This window comes from Poecilia reticulata, chromosome 3 (assembly GCF_904066995.2).
Source record: "Poecilia reticulata chromosome 3, P_reticulata-male-v2, whole genome shotgun sequence".
In the NCBI taxonomy this organism is placed as follows: Eukaryota; Metazoa; Chordata; class Actinopteri; order Cyprinodontiformes; family Poeciliidae; genus Poecilia; species Poecilia reticulata.
In genome coordinates, this window is record NC_088832.1 from 10,379,995 (window position 1) to 10,396,424 (window position 16,430).

Below are 16,430 nucleotides of genomic sequence, written 5' to 3' on the forward strand. Positions count from 1 at the left end.
TTTATCATCAGATTCTCAACAAGTGCTTTGCATATTTCATGCAATCACAAATTAGTGTCTCTAAAATGCAAAAGACCACCATTTTGAAATAAACATGTTAGAATTTTAAGAAAACCTTGAAAAGAAATGAGGGCAAAATTCATTAGTTTAATAGTTTAATCAGCACAATTACCCAGCAGTAATCACGAGGGAAGTGGAGAAAGAAGCCGAAAATATCCGCTTAATTTTCAGATTTTCCTCCTTGTTTAATATTTTATTTTTTATTTTTTTTTAATTTTTTTTTATGTGCGACCATCACGCGCATAGTTGAGGCATTGGCTGGCTAATGCGTGCTCAAAGTGCTGCTTGTCCTGCACCGACTCGGATGCTGCTGGACCTCGGACGGGCCTCGCAGCATCATGATCAGGAATCAAGCTATTATCAGTGGATCCTTAAAGCCCTGTGAGTTTGGAGGTGCAGCCACAGCAGATCAAACTTGACACTGTGTCGGGTTCATTTATCCCACTGCAGACCACTGCCGGGAGCCACTCACCACTGCTTATTGGTAGCACACCGCTAGCTTTGTTATTTCAAGGACACTCGCACACATTTATCTAGCCGTAATGACTTGCTTGCGTCAAAGTTGGTCAGCTCTTTTTACACTCTCATCGAGCCAGCAAAACGGCAAGAGCTGGGTGTTCACTTTGCAGCTGTTAGGTTTTCTTAAAGTAACAAGATTTTTGGGTTAAGATAATCTTTTATTTTGCAGTGCAGAAATGTCATATTTACACATTTGGACTCCAAACACAACCCAAGACAACTAAGTCTGTTAGTCTTTAAAATATAATTTAATGTCGATTATTTTTGATGGAAGCTTTGATATTTAATTTTTCAAAAGGATTACTGGTTGTGGTTATTTTTTCATTTCAGCAACTTTCCAAATTGAGGCATATTAGAAATTTCAAAAACCGTCGATAAAATGTCACAAACTACAAAATTGCCTAGAATCGATGTAAAATACATTTTAAATCGTCAGTGTAAATAAATGTTTTAAACTATATTTAGCTTGAAAGAAATCAACTTACTGTCACTGTTTTTGCTGGATTTATTTACTTTATGAAACCAGTTTTTGGACTTTAAAGCATTTTTGCAATATTGGATTAATATTGCAATCACAATGGTCTGCTTAGATGCAATATTTAGTTCACTTTAACTTCCTGGTTACAATGTTGTGATCTAATGAATTAAAAAAATGTCACCCTGAGCTGCAAACCAAATATATGACTATTTAAACTTAGATGATAATTAAGAGTCCTTTAAATATGTTTTTACTCTATTTAAATTCCAAAAATCTATTGGTTCTGCATTTATTACGCTGACAGTAACGGTTTACAAACCCCAAGTGGAACCGTCCGTGAAAGCAGACAATGCAGTAAATAACAAAAAATTGTTGTTAAGTTACAGTTATTAGAAACAGAGTTTCCATGTGTTGTAAAGGCGTCCTGAGATTTGTTTGACAAAAAAACAAAACCTCAACCCGCAGTGTGTATTTGTGCTATTTCTGAGCAGTGGCAGATTGCAGTAACACTGACAGAAGCTGGCATCTTGCTAATTAGTCAGTGAGTTAATGAGAAATCCTTATAGAAGGCAGAACGCAGTATGTCGCACCACAAACCGAGTGTGTGTAGGTGAACTGCTTGGACCAGATCTTATTATGGTTGCGAGGAGAAGATGATTAATTGTTTGAAGCTTTGAAATCCATACAAGTACCTGGAAAAAGTAATCTAATCCTTAGATATAGAACGGCAATCTGCTGTTTTGTGAAAAAGTGTGTGATTTTTCTTTTTATTTGTGTTTGATTTAAAACCCCATGAAGCTCTATGTTACCTTCCTCCTGGACCTGGGCATCAGAGACAAATACGAAAAGCTTAATTTTTGCCTTCTCTTTTTCATCAACCTTCCCTTTTGTATGTTTTGTCGTACAGCTGTTTGAAAAATCAAAAAAAAAACCCCAAAGTTTTAGATTCATTGACTCGCAGAAAAGACCCATGTCTAATTGAATACCTTTCACATTTTCACTATTTCTAAACCTCATTTTAAAGTTGGTTCTAAATCAACTTTTTTTTTATTTGCATCCTTTCCGATAAATATTAAATCTTCCTGCTCTTTTTGTTTCAATCTTGTTGTACTTTGATTTGCTGTTGACGCATGTCATTCCTAAAGGTTTTTCAGGCACTTCTGAGTGCCTTTAATCAACACACTGTAGCACTCTGCATGGACAGTCAAGTGTCCTTGTAGCTGAAGCTCTCTCTTGAAACATTGAGGAGCTTGGTGGAGAAAACTGCCAGGGTGGTAACAATGTTTTGTACTGAATTCCTCTCATTTTTCTGCTCTTATGTGCCATTAGTGGGATAAAATGTGAAGCCAAGAGGCAATCGGATTGCTGCTTTATTCCTCTGCACTTTATTTTCCCTCTCTCTCTCTGTGAGTACATCTGTCTTTGTTAGGTGTTCAGTTTGTATAGCTCAGTTGCCTTTAAAAGAAAATGTGTTCCCTTTTGTGTGCATCTCAGCAAGTATAGTCATATCCCAAATTTGGGGACCATTTTGAAGTTGCTGAAGCAGTTTTTTCCCCCTTTGCCAGACTGAGTCACTGCAAGCTTTACTCCAGTCTGCACATGCTTATAGCTCGAGGCTTAAAGTTCTCAGACCAAAACACAAACTTGTTTACTTTAAATTTTTTGAATTCTGGTTCGTTTTTTTAGATGTATCTCTAAATCATTAACAGCAGCTAGTGATTTAGCAGTTTTTTCAATTAAGTGCTTTTCAAGTGCTCTCATGGCTATAGAACTCAGATTTGACCTTTGCTGCTTATCTGCTCAACCACCTTTTGTTGTGGTCTTTTCAAAGGGTTCTTGCTGTCGCAGAATAGCCATATTATGAACAATCTAAAAGCTTTCTCGTTATTGTATGCATGAAGATGCCCACCAGATGCATAAAGAACACTATAAGACTATTCTATTTGCACATACAGAAGTCCTGAAAACTAAAATAAGTCTTCAATTAGTAGCAACTTTATAAATGGCTTATTAAAATGTTTTGTTGAATGTTGTCCCTTATTCAATGGTAGGATTAACTTAAAAATAGTACAGTGAAAGCCTCAGTCAATAAATTGTATTATGTCTAGAGTACTAGATAATAGGACTGCACAATAAGTCAATAACAATATGTATTGCTGTAGACACGTGGTCAATATCAATAGATAATACATCTGATAGAATATTCAATATATAGAATAGTCACTGAACTCGAATCCAGAACTACACGGCATTCTGGGAGGTGTAGGCAGAGGAAAGGGCTTAGCTGCTCAACTTTTCTCAACTTGCTAAGCAAGGTTGGTGGCATCAACAACTAAGTCACTCACTCTTTGGTTACCTAGCAACAACGTGTTGAGTAAATTGTGCAGCAGACGTTTCAGGTCTCACCACTGTGCCTCACAACTGCTTAAAAAAACAAAAACAAACAACAACAAAAACAATGACTTGACGGGAAACTGTGGATAAAAGGCATGCCACCAGTTTCAGTATTTCAAAGATTGAAACAAAAATATGAATCGATAATTATCAGTATGGACAATCATCAATGTTGATTGATTTTAAACGCCTATATTGTGATAATACTAGTACTACTACCACTATTACTCCTAATAATTTTATAGAGCACTTTCAAACTTCTGAACAATTACAAGGATATAAAAACAAAATAAAACAATGCAGTTTAAAATCATTACCCACAAGTCTTCCTCTGATTGGCTGATCAGCCCCCTTGCGATGACTCCTTCCCTGGAGGCTCGGGTTAGCCAAGTACCGGTTCACAAAGAAACACCAAGAGGTTTTGAAACTATGAATCCTCCCTTTTTCAGTAATATCAATTCAGTTAGTCATTACAGCTTTATATTTGACTGTTGACTATTTGATCAGTTTATACAAAGACATAAAAAATAAAATAAAACTTTCTTTGAAGAACCATCAGAGTACAGTTATTACAGTATTGCTAAATGTTTTAATTTTATTTCTCAGTTAATCCTTAGGGAATACATGAGTTGGATTATCTTAAAATTAAATTCTTAACTCCTTAATCTCAGCTAATGAACGGCAATCGGCACCAGCACTTCGGCAACCCTACAGTTGGTATAGTTTAGTAGATGGAGTTCCTTATTTCTTGTTTTTTTGTCTTTGTTAAACTTTTGATTTAAAAATCTAATTCTGAGATAAATATAAGACTTGCTCATTTTTCTTAAATTCAATAGACTTGATTTTTCTAACAGTAATTCAATTTGAAGCATCATAAGCATGCTGCAGAGTTGAACATAGATGGCTCATCCAATGTATTCCAATTAAAATTTTATCCAATACAGTTAGATTCACATTTAACTTAATCACCTTCAGTGCAATTACATCAAGTTATGATGCAGTTCAAAACAATCCGGAGGTTGAAGCAGCGGCAGCATCCTTCTGGCTTGGCCAACTTGAAATTGAGAGCAGTGGGAAGACAAAGATAGGAAGAAATATCTACAAACTCCTCCCATTGTAGAAATAATGTTCACACAAATTAAAAAGCAAATTAATTAATGTTGTGCTATTTATCTGGAAGAAAAAGGTTTTTATGTATTTGGGCAAATCTTCTTCATTGCAGCATATTTCTCATCTTTTAGTCTGTGTTTTAGTTCAATGCTTTTTTGGAGTTGTTTGAAGCGGTTAGAGCTAATTTCTGTGGGATACTAATGTTGCTCTTGTCCTCTGACCCCCACAGTACAGCTAACACAGCCTGCTTCAAAAGCAAGCACACAAACGGCTTATGTTTGCATACTTTGGAGCCACATCCCTCCCCCAGGCTCTCTCCACTAAACCCCTCTCCACTATTAAATACCAACCACCATTTACAACAAAGGAAGTGGCCTCAGTTGCTCTCAGGCATGCAGACACGAGTAACGGTGCTGAATCATTATCCAATTTGCTCTTGGGTTTTCAGAGAAACAAGTATTTGTGAAAAATACATCTTAGCACACATTTTGGATTACATATGTAGCTAAAGATTAGGAGCTGGGAGCTCCCAACTGGATTTTGAAGAATTTGAAAAACTCTACAGGGAGTTGTTCTGCTTGGCTGGCTCATGATTATGTTTGGAGCACTTTTGACTTTGTCTTTTGTCCTAAACCAACATGAATCCTGGACTAACCACATATCTGATTCAGTAATGTTATGTAGCATTATTCTCTTTCAGAATGTAACCTGAAAAGAATCTGTCAACCTCTGTTACTTCATATTAAGTTTGTGTTAAGAGCATTTTTACTGATGATAGGAATACTTAAATGCTTGGTTTTGTTTTTGTTTTTTTTTAAGGGCAGACTTTCTTCTATTTTTTTAAATTATCAGTTTGCAACAAGACTAATGTCAAAAACTCTGCTCAAGTTTAACTTTTAAGTTGTTTTTCTTGTGGTTTTTAATTTTACATTGAGATTTTTGTGTCTTTCATCTTGGCCTTATTTTCAAAATGGCTTCCGTTATTACTCTGGGTTTTGCTTACTCGACTGTTAACACCTCAGTAAAACAGGGTTGGGAGCATGGGTAGCATATATGTGGAAGACATAAATGACCTTAAGGGAGAGATTAGCCTGACAGTGCTGTTAACTACAAAATGACTGCTTAACATCCAGACGCCGGTATTACATTAGACCAAAATATCCCTATTAAAACTGACTATATTTAAGAAATCTGTCTTTTTCTCATCAAGGATTTTGAGAATATACTATTCTCTTGTATTTCCCTAATTTGTTGTTAGTGGTGTTGTTTAGCAACAGCCTTTGGGAAGAGAACAATGACGGTGCGAGGGTGTGAGGGCTCTAAAGAATTAAGTAAATTCTGTCTCCATATTTGCTTCAGGTCCACACAGAGAGACATCTATTTAGGCTCTTTGGATGTGGACTTTTCTATAAAAGTGTAAAATGGAGCATGTTCCTGCAGTGCTATAAAAAAATATGTAAATTACTCTTGTGTTTTCTGCTGTGCTCTGACTGGCACAGCTTTTATACTGAATTCACAAGCAAATTGCATTATTTAGTTTGCAAATTATCAGTTTCTTTCACCAATGTGATTGCATAAAACATATTTTATAGGTGTCAAAAAAAGAGTGAAAACATTATGACCCGTCGTGGCATTTGAAATAAATATGAACAATTAAAACTGGAATTCAAAGCAGTTTAAACGCCTGAAGTACTGTCAAGTTTAAATTGGCGCTAAGTCCAATTAAACTACAATAGTTACACACATTAGTGCTATAAAATACCAGAAAAATGTGATTTTGATGTCATTACTGAATATTCGTATTAACATTGGTTAAACCACTCTCTCCTGGTTCTTTTTTTTCATCAAATCTCGGACACTAAATCCATAAATTCAATGTGGGTGGGGAGAGTCCAACTAACAGGCCAAATATACACACACTCTGTTTTTCCGTTGGACCATCTTTTGCTTTAAACCACACATTTGCTGTGGTATTATTGGCAACTATGGAGATGTTGCAGCATTTTTTACCATTAGCTACTTGCATAGATTTTTCGCGAAGGTCTTGTAGAGATGGTTACTGTGCAGTTTCCTCTCTGGCACATTTCAAAGGTTCACAGTGGAGTGGACTCCACTGGACTCTTTCTGGACTCTTTGGTGGTCACTCAATATTTCACAAGACAATCAAGGCAAGATTAAGATACATGTCTGACGTTTCCATGAATAATGACAGAATGAACGAATCAAGACGGCAAAGGTGGTTTGATGCCAGGCTGCCTTTGTTACATACATCCAAGCAAGGTCGTCAAAGGCCTGCATGAGCTGACTTCACAAGACAAAATTATGTAGTGATAATAAATGGTTTGTGCTACCACCCAAAAGCCTGATATATCCATAATGTTGACGTCAAGATCGTAACTGCTCCTGCTGTCCCAGTCTACCGGTTTGTCCTTTGAAAACTAACAGCTGTGCAGGACAACACCATAATCACTTGTGACTTACAGCTAGGCGAAGGGAGCCCAGAAGTGATTCGTCTTTACAGGGTTATGACAGAAATGTTTTGTGAAAGATACTCCTATGTGTACATGTTTCACACTCTACTTCTGCAAAACAGTTGAGCCTTGGCATTGTCATCTTGGAATATAGCCGTGCTATCAGGTAAGAAAAAAAACCTCCGTTGATGGAATAACCTCCTTATTCGGGCACATAATCTTGCTGAACTTTGACATGACAAACTCAGCAACTTCTGATCATAGCGCTGCCCCCACAGTCTTTTACAGGAGGCCCTAGGCATGAAGGTGCATGACCTCATCTATCCCAGTTCTAACCCTGATGTGCACATCATTCTTGAGAAGGGTGATGAATCTGGACTTATCAAACCTTCTACCATTGCTAGACAGTCCAAACTTTGTGCTTGCTAACAGACTAAAGCCTTTTCCCCTGATTATCTTCACTAATCAGTGGTTTGCTTCGGGCTACACAGCTCAAATCCCATGAGTTACCTTTGCACTGTGCATGTGGAAATGCCTTTATTCTTACCACTGAACATAGCTGTGAGTTGTTGTTTTTATTCAGATTTCTCAAAATGTTTTTAAATGAATGCCGATCACAATCATCCTCTCTCCCAACCACATTTCTTTCATCAACGTCATAGCTCCCCATACAGTTTTTAATAATACTTTAGACAGTTGTTGACCTAATTTTCTTTACTCAATTTCATAGATGTTTTCTTTGCTTGAGGCATGTGGGAATAACGTGACCTTTCTGAAATAGATTAACATCTTCTCCACAACAACAGGATACGTCCTCAGATGAAGAAGCTTCTTGCATCGGTTAGATTATGTAATTTGTTGCCCGCTGAAACACAATCAGCCATGCAGTTTTAATAAGTGGGAGACTCCCACCTATTTTCTTTGTTATATCCAGGACTTGTTCTTGGACTGGTGGTGTAATGTGGTAATTTTCAATTCGGATGCCCCAGTCAAGCTGCAAGATTTTCTTTAAAAGACGCCACTAAGGGGTCTGGAAAGGAATTCTGTTCGTTTCTGAGGTCGCAGTCAGTTTGAGCGTGCTATTTTATACTTGATTGGTAACGATCAAATTTCACTGTATGTAACTATTGGTGTTTGTCAGCCTGCACGAGAAACAGTGAAGTAAACATCTTCAAACATTAATGACAGCTGAATACTTTATGTCGAAGCTGGGAAGAAGTCTTAAGCAGAGCTTCTCAAAGAGAAACCCAAGTGTCTTGTGTTGCTATTTTTAAGGCAAGAACAAAAAAGCTGAAGTAAATATTTAACCTTACAAGAACTTTAGTGTTTATATATAAGTTCATTTTCAGCCAATTTGATAATTGAATTGCTTGGTGCAATAAAGTTGTGTAGCGTTCCCTCGGCTACTATTTCACATTCACACTCATAACCGCCATCCGCTATTACCACCCAGTGTGAACGAAGGCTTTCTTAGATAATTGTTTTAATAGCCGTCATTACAGCCCAGCACCGTTCAATATTGCAAAACTGGCAGTCTCAAGACGTCTCATCCCTCTTCCCTGAACAAAATGATCCTTCTACGACCCTCGATTGCAGTGCCCCTATGACATTCACACTTGATTAGGCTTGCAAATGAAGTTTTCCTTATTTTAGGGCATGAGGTGCGACCTTGGCTCAAGAGTCCTGTTAAGTCTTATTGGATTTGCTGGACATAGTAGGCTCAAAAGATTTATTTATTTATTTTCAGTTTCACATCTAAGCTGGGAAGATGTCCCAGTGGTATTATCTGCAACTAATTCACTTGCTTCATCAGCTTTTCTTTTTTTCTTAAATAGTCTACAGATAGTTAATTGCGCATCTTTCTTTGTGCCACGGGAATATTCACTTGGTAAATAAACGACTACCACAAAAACAACAGCAACCAAATTAAAAAACTACCATCTGCGGATTTATCTTTAATCTCCTTCTTCTGTCGGCAACTAATTGTCGCACCGTAATTGTTTATTGTTGCTGACAAAGCAGGTTATTCTGCCTTCATTATAATACCAAATTACACCTGCGCCACTATTAAGGGTCAAAACACTTTGAAGGCATTTTGAGTCTCGTAAGGAATTAAACTAAGGATAATTTAAATCATGTTTGAACCTGACGGGCATTGCTGTTCTTATTTTAGTAAACATTGTGCACTCAGTTATTAGTCGGGTTGTATTGTTTTTTGTTTTTAGCTATAGTTTTCTTAAATATTTAAGAATAGAAAACATATAGTTTGTGTTTTCTTTGAACAGGATCTGTTGGCACAACAATTAGGCAGAGATAGTATGAAACGTGATTTAAAAAAATGACAATATTCCCATCTCACTTCTTCCTCATTATCCATTAAAGGGTAAATAAACATTTCAGAAACAAATAAGTGACCAAAATATCCACTCTTCCTTTCAATAAGTCACAAGTCTTCCATTTGCTTTAGTAAATCAACAGCATTTAATGGTGCCTGAAAACACAATAACGGAATTTATTAATATCTTTAAATACCTCGATATTTTTTGTTTCAGTGATTTGTCATTATGATCTTCGATCCAGGAAGTTTCACTAGTCTTGCTCTTTGCGTGTTAAAGCAAACCTCACATAAATGACAAGTTGGGTAGGAAAAAAATTTGGCCTTCTCTAGTTGCAAACTTGAAAACTATCTTGCTCCAAGAAGAAACTCCCCAACAAATATATAATACAATGTTTTCTTCTTCTTGGATTTCACCCTTCAAAGATGCATACTGCTCCTTCCTTTGACCCCCTAGCATCATGACTTTCGATCCATCTCACTGAATCAACTTACCGGTGCTAGTTCTTACCAAGCAGTTCTAGGGTATAAACCGTGTTGCCCTGAGCAAACCTCTCCGTCTTTATATTCTTATTCTACAAACAAATGAGAAGCACATCTTTTTTTGTAATTTCAGCAACCTCTCTGCTAATGAGCTGGCAGGCCAAAGAGGATTTCAGCCTTGGCTTACTGGTCAGCTAATGTCTTCTCATTCATTATCTCACTCATTCTGTTATTACCAGAAAATTAGAAAAGCATTCACAGTAAGACAGTGCACTTGTATAGCTTAGCAGTCAACACTGCTGCTGTATGAAAGCAAGGATATTAAAACCTACTGGCCTTTTTGCTTGAGCTGTAAATTGTCTTTCTGCAACAGCCTTTCTTTTTGACTACTCTAGATTTTATCTTGCAGAACATGCTGATTATGTGGACTGCAGAACAATGGCACAAGGAAACTGTAAATTAATGCTTTCTGGTGACAACTTGAAATTTATTTTTTTCAGCTTTTTAACGCAACTAAGCAATTCTCAACTTTTGATTTGAGAGCTTTTGAGTTTGTGGTCTTCACACATGTGATGTATGTTATCTTAAGTGTTAAAAAAAAGTCAGAGGTTATCATTGTGGTTACTGTGGCATTCATTTGAGAACTGCATAACCTCATCTTGGACTTGTTTTAGTTTTGGCTTCTTAAAGGCTGCTGCAGTATTTAGAGCTGAATCTAGAAAAATAATGGAGCTTAAGTTTATAAATGAAGATATACAGCTAACTTGTACCCAGTTATTGCTGAGCAACCAACAAGATGTGGCTTTTCTCACATCTTTATCTCTTTCTCTGTATAATCCACCTTTCACCTCAGCTTTGAAAGTCCTGCATCGACTATTGTAGCAGGACAGACTTGTATCTAAATATATTTATCTTTATTAATTAACATTAATGTTTTGTGTTGGAATAATGAATTGGAATAAGTGGGTCAAACCTAGAAACACTGTTGCCCTATTAAAATGTCTACCAAGGTATTACTGAGTTTGTTTGTTGTCTAGACCTTGATATTTTTCATGTTTTGAGTGGGAGGCATTCAAAGTTGCAATTCTGTCTTCAAGCAATCAAAAAGGTCTTGGTTTGCTAAGTTCCTACGTGAAAAGCAACAAGAGCTCACCTATGAGAAGCGAAAACCATAACATTTTCTGCAGCAGCTTCATATAAATGTATATTACATGTAATTATAATTTGCAGTACTGTAAAACAAAGAACAGTATTTAACTGAGTTCTAGTTTTCCACTTAGCTGTGCAATGTAGTTAAAAGTGTAATGTTGAGTGGGTTGTAATGGTGCGTCCACCAAACAGACACAGTCGCTAGGAATACATTCCTTTACATATCCATAACAGCTGCTCCGTCATTGTTGGATAGTCTATTATTGTGATGCAGCCAACTGGATGTCGTCATTGAGATTGGGTTTGCATGTCTTTATGCATCAGACAACAAAATGATTTTATAAAAGAACTTGTATGTTCATGCTTTCTAGATCTATACTAGTTGTAATCTACTTGCCATTAAGACTGTTACCAGTTTAGCTCTAATCTAAATGTAATCATAGCCATGTTCTGCAGTGATCAGATAAAATTCAACTAATCCTGGCATTGATACTCACACACACACACACTGATTTCCTCAGATACCCTCCTTCTGAAATGGTTCCAGTGGACATTTGGACAGTGACAGAGGTGTGAAAGCCAAGCCACATGGACACTCTGGGTTACAAACTCATCTACAAATTGATAGACTTCTGAAGTCCGTCAAACTGGCAGCAGCTTTTTTTTTATTTTTTATTTTTACAAATCTACAAAGCGGGAAGGCAACATACTTCAGGCGAGAAATTCAGATCTGTGATCAATAGTACGATGTTTTCATTGCCAAAGCATTTCATTGCTGCAGAAATAATGCATCTCATGTGAAGTGAAGGAAATGGAGATGGCTTGCAAGCTGCAGAAAGACAAACGGCAATTACATTCAGGGGAGACGGCCACAGATTGGCAGTACGGTGCTGCCCTGATGGGAGATATAATTTGCTTGGAGAGGCCAGGAAAAGTTGCAGAATAAAGTAGAGACAAGGTCAGTTTTGAAAGAGACAAAAATTACTTCAGGGCTCTTCCTCTCAACAGCTCTCTTCTCCTTGGCCTCACATATTCAGCCTTGTTACCGAATGGCCTACAGACTCTTGACATTTCTCCTGAATTCTTTAGCTGGGTGTGTCAAAGTGCTTTACATGAAATCTCACTGTGGCCTTCTTCTTTTTCTAACCTTAACTTTCTCAAAAATTGTGGGTGTTTTTCTCTTTTCTTCCCTAAAGACTAGATTTGAAGTGACCCTTTTGGAAAACAGCATTGTAGAAGTGGGGCAGGGTTGTCGAGCTGAAGTGCGATTGGAGTAGGACATGCAAAATAAGGGTAAATTTAGCGGTCCCAAAGAGGGCCGTTAATTAGTCAGCTTGTTTATGCAAGATATGCACGTAGAAACTAAAAAACAACAAAATGATATATCAAAACTTGCTTATTTCCTCCATTCCTTTTTAATAAAAGGCTTTTCAGGCCCTGACTTGTAGGCTCCGCTAAGACAGCTGTGCATACTCCCCACATTAATTATTGGTTATTTTTAGAGATGTGCCGATCAAGTTTTTTCCTGCTGATACCGATTCCGATCACCCATGAGGACCAATCACCGATACCGATCACATAATTATTTTTTTAATCAAAAGCACTACCTGTTACATTATGTGGGGAAAAAACAAAAATAAAATGTTGTTTTTATTAACTTTTTACAAGAAAAAAACAGGCATTGCGCAAATTGTACTGCTATCGGTAACACTATCTTTAACAGACTGATAACATATGAAGGCTCTGAAGAGGCTAAATAATACAGAGTCAAAATAAAACCTCTCAACATTGCCAAAAAATTTAAGTATAAAACTTAACATTCAAAGGCAAATACAGGTTCCATTGCAATAAACAATCCAGAGTTACTGAATGAAAACTTCTGATAGCACTGCGGCTAGCTGATTACTGCTAGTTCTGATTGGCTGTTTCTGACTGAGCAGAGTAATTGTGCAGAAAAGGGAGGAGGCAGAGGAGATCGATTATTTTTTCTGAGATTATCTGTCTCATGTTAGGACAGCGAAAGTTTTAATACGTATGTAAAATGTATTTTTTTAGGTTAGATGCTGCAGCTATAAACGGAGGTTCGGTGTGAGAGTCACTACCAGGTGGAGCAGAAGCGGCGCTCCGTCTGTGAAATGTTACTACCTGTAGCACGTAGCAGCGGTTCAACAGCGAGAGCAGAACCAGCGTTTTACATCGCAGCTTGAAGACTTAAATAATTTTGTGGGTTATTTGTTTAGCTTTCTGACCGTCATGCTAATCCGGGTGAGTGTTTGTAGCTATGCGCTGCTTTACCTGTTGTCGGATCCTCCAAATGTCTTTTTTACTGCAGTGAGCCTCGATGTAGCCAAACTCCTCAAGTATGGCATTGTTTTTATGCCATATTAGATTTGTCGTGTTGATGCATTTTGACGTGCTTCAATTTTCCGCCGCAACAGCAAACTTTACCAAACTTTTCCCAATCAATGCGTTATAGTTCCACATCGCTTAGGATTTGTTGCTGCACGTTTGCACAGTGTGAAGGAAAGAGGAGACCAGCTGCACAGGCACGCTGCGAAATGAGAAGCAGGTGATCGGTTTGTGTGATCAGCAACAAGAGACCGTGATCGGCGATCACCGATCATACTTTTTCACGGAAATTGGGCGATTATGATCGGTGGCCAATCAATCGGCACACCTCTAGTTATTTTTGATCCAGTTACTGTGGCCATATTTGAATGTGATCTACATGGTGATCACTTATCCAGATTTGTTTAGCTTTCTGGACATTTTTAATTCAGCATTAAAGTGTCTCTCAGGAACTACTTGAAATGCATGAATATCGATCAACATGTTTAATTTTGTTTTTTACCTTTATAGGTTGATGCTCTCCCAAGACCTTGCCTTCAATGCCTTCTCGTTGTCTTGTGATCTGCGACCCACTTCTATTATCTCTCTGAGTTGCTGAAGGAGGCAGTAACAAAACAGAGTTGGTGAGAGTGTAAACTTAGTTACTAGGATAGCATTTAATCATATTTAGCTTGTTTTCCAAAGCCTTCTTTTACAATTGTGAGTGCACATAGTTGTGGAGCTTGGGCAGCCCAATGGGTTGAGTTATAAAACAATGAGGACTCATCTTTTGCTGTTGTGTACAAAAACTAAATATTAATTTATTTGCCGACCCATTGACATCCCCACTAGTCGGCAACATATTTACTCATTGGGATTCAAAGCTTTTCAGTGGCAATATAACATCCAGGGAGAATTACCTGCCTGATTTAGTCGACCTGCTTCCTCATTTCTGTTTCCAGGTTAGGGAGGGAAGTACACAAATCAGAAAGATTTAAACACTTTTGCATCTTTACATTTCAATGTTAAACCGCAGTTTAATCTCAGACTGCTTCCTTTAAGAATGCTCTGAGGAGTTATGGGATGCGATATAGTTTTGGACTCTTAATAATTTTCAGTTTGTTTTTTTTCTTTCTTTTTTCCCCAATATTTTTACATTGTAAATAGCTACTAATGAGAAACGTAGTGTGTCCGAGTGGGGGGAACAAAAAACAGCCCCTAAACACAGAGATGCTCTACTTCTCACTAGTTGTTTCTATTTCTGGCCGGCTGGATCGCTTTTCAGTCAGAATTTATGACATTTCAGGAGGAAACCTCTCTGATTGACAGATAATGATATATGCATATGCAGAACAGAGGGGAGAAGAATAACCCCTTACCTCTCCTCTGTCCCCAGAGCTGCTTTGTTCAGCTGCCTTTATTTTTTCATTCCATCATATCTGCTGAAGATTGAGCGATTATATACCATCAAAGCCTTTTAGATGCTTCCCACTCTCTTCCAAAATCCTTTTTATTTTCAACAGATTCAGCTGCTTAATATTCCTTAGCAGTCTGTGGCCTTTTTACAGAACTAACAAGGTTCTGAAGATGCAAGTCTTGTCTTCATGTGAAAGACAGCTGGGGCATAGCCCTCTTCTTTTTCTTTTTTTTTTGTAGAGCTCATGCCGCAGTGTCTGTGCTGCTAACAAGTTCAGAGCTGCTCTCAGACACAAAAGCAAGTGGGAAGTGACTCTCATGTTATTTATATTTTATTGGATATTGTTCAATATTTCTAGTGAAAGTTTATAAAATAAAAACACCACAGTTAGTTGTGTATCTTTTTAAATGTATTTATTAGCTGGATGGACCTCAACTGAACTTAATGGCCGCATTAGGTTTTTATTTATTCTGTATATCTGAGACATCAGATCTCAGCAATAAATGTGGGCACATTGTTTAAAGGTGGCGTAAGAAAAAAATTTTAGATTGTAGGGTAATCACAATCAGTTTTGTCAGTATGAAGTTTCAGCTTTAGCAGCACATATAATCCTCTGGGGTATTTACTTTGTCCATTTTTAAGCGCTTATATTTATAATCTTCATATTAACTCTTTGTTGTATTGCTATATTTAAATCGGTAAGTATTAGCACATATAAACATACTTACTGATTTAAACGAAGGGCTTCGGTGTTTGAAATGAACTCGCATAAGTCTTGGTTTCACAAAAGTAGTGGACAATACTATCCATTTACTAAAAATATGCTAAATAAAAGCCCAAATAACTTTTTTAAATGAGCATTGTGCGCACAAAATTACTACCTGTTTTCTAAACTAAACATTTATTTAGTATGAAGACATTGTTACAATGTTAATCAGTTCAGTAACTTCTTATAGCCTGCCAGAGGTGACCCATGAGTAGGGCTGTAGTGATACAATAATCTCACGATACGATACACAATATTCTGCTCACGATACAATATATATTGCGATATTCAGCAAACAATACAATTTAATACATTTTTGCCATTTTCTGAAAGATTTTAGAGGGACCGAGTGATTTTGGTGACATTTTGTGACTGTTATAGAGTTGGATTGAATTAATTTAACTGAAAACTGATTAAAAGCACCAACTACACAATACCTGGCTCTGGTTGGACATGGACACAGACTAAGTCGACAGCTGGACAAAATGAATTAAAGAAGTGGTGAGAAAACATGTTTCTTTTAATTGAAATAGTACAAACTGTAGCTTACATGCATTTGTAAAGTAAATACCGTTTTAACCTTGACACTTAACATTTGAAGGAATCACTCTAAGCCTGATGACCTAGTCACTCTCCTGGTAAAGCAAGCAGTGAGTGAGCAAGGTGACAGTTGGATGTTACGATACTTGCGGATGAATATCGATTTTTTTTTTCTAGGAAAGAAAATATCGATATATATCGCAAAATTGATATTATTACACAGCCCTACCCATGAGTGACATGAATTTCAGATAAAAAAACAGAAGTTGTAAAAACAACAAAATTGTAGCCTTCCCTTTATTTCAACAACTACATACACATGCACAACTTTATCATTAGTGCCTATATAGCTGCAGTTTGAAACATCTTACAAGCTTAAT

General features: G+C 37.1%; 1 protein-coding gene across 7 annotated transcripts in view; it reads left to right on the forward strand.

Moving 5' to 3' along the window:
* The window catches only part of glceb (glucuronic acid epimerase b), a 57,865-nt gene that overhangs the window by 3,195 nt on the left and 38,240 nt on the right, over window positions 1-16,430 (forward strand). For 3 of the 7 annotated variants that reach the window (XM_081605050.1, XM_008404654.3, XM_008404655.3), the window contains exon 2: window positions 13,859-13,971. The exons of the other annotated variants lie outside the window; for them this stretch is intronic. The gene's annotated coding sequence lies outside the window, so the exon portion shown is untranslated. The remainder of the gene's footprint in view (window positions 1-13,858; window positions 13,972-16,430) is intronic. 7 annotated transcript variants of the gene reach the window in all.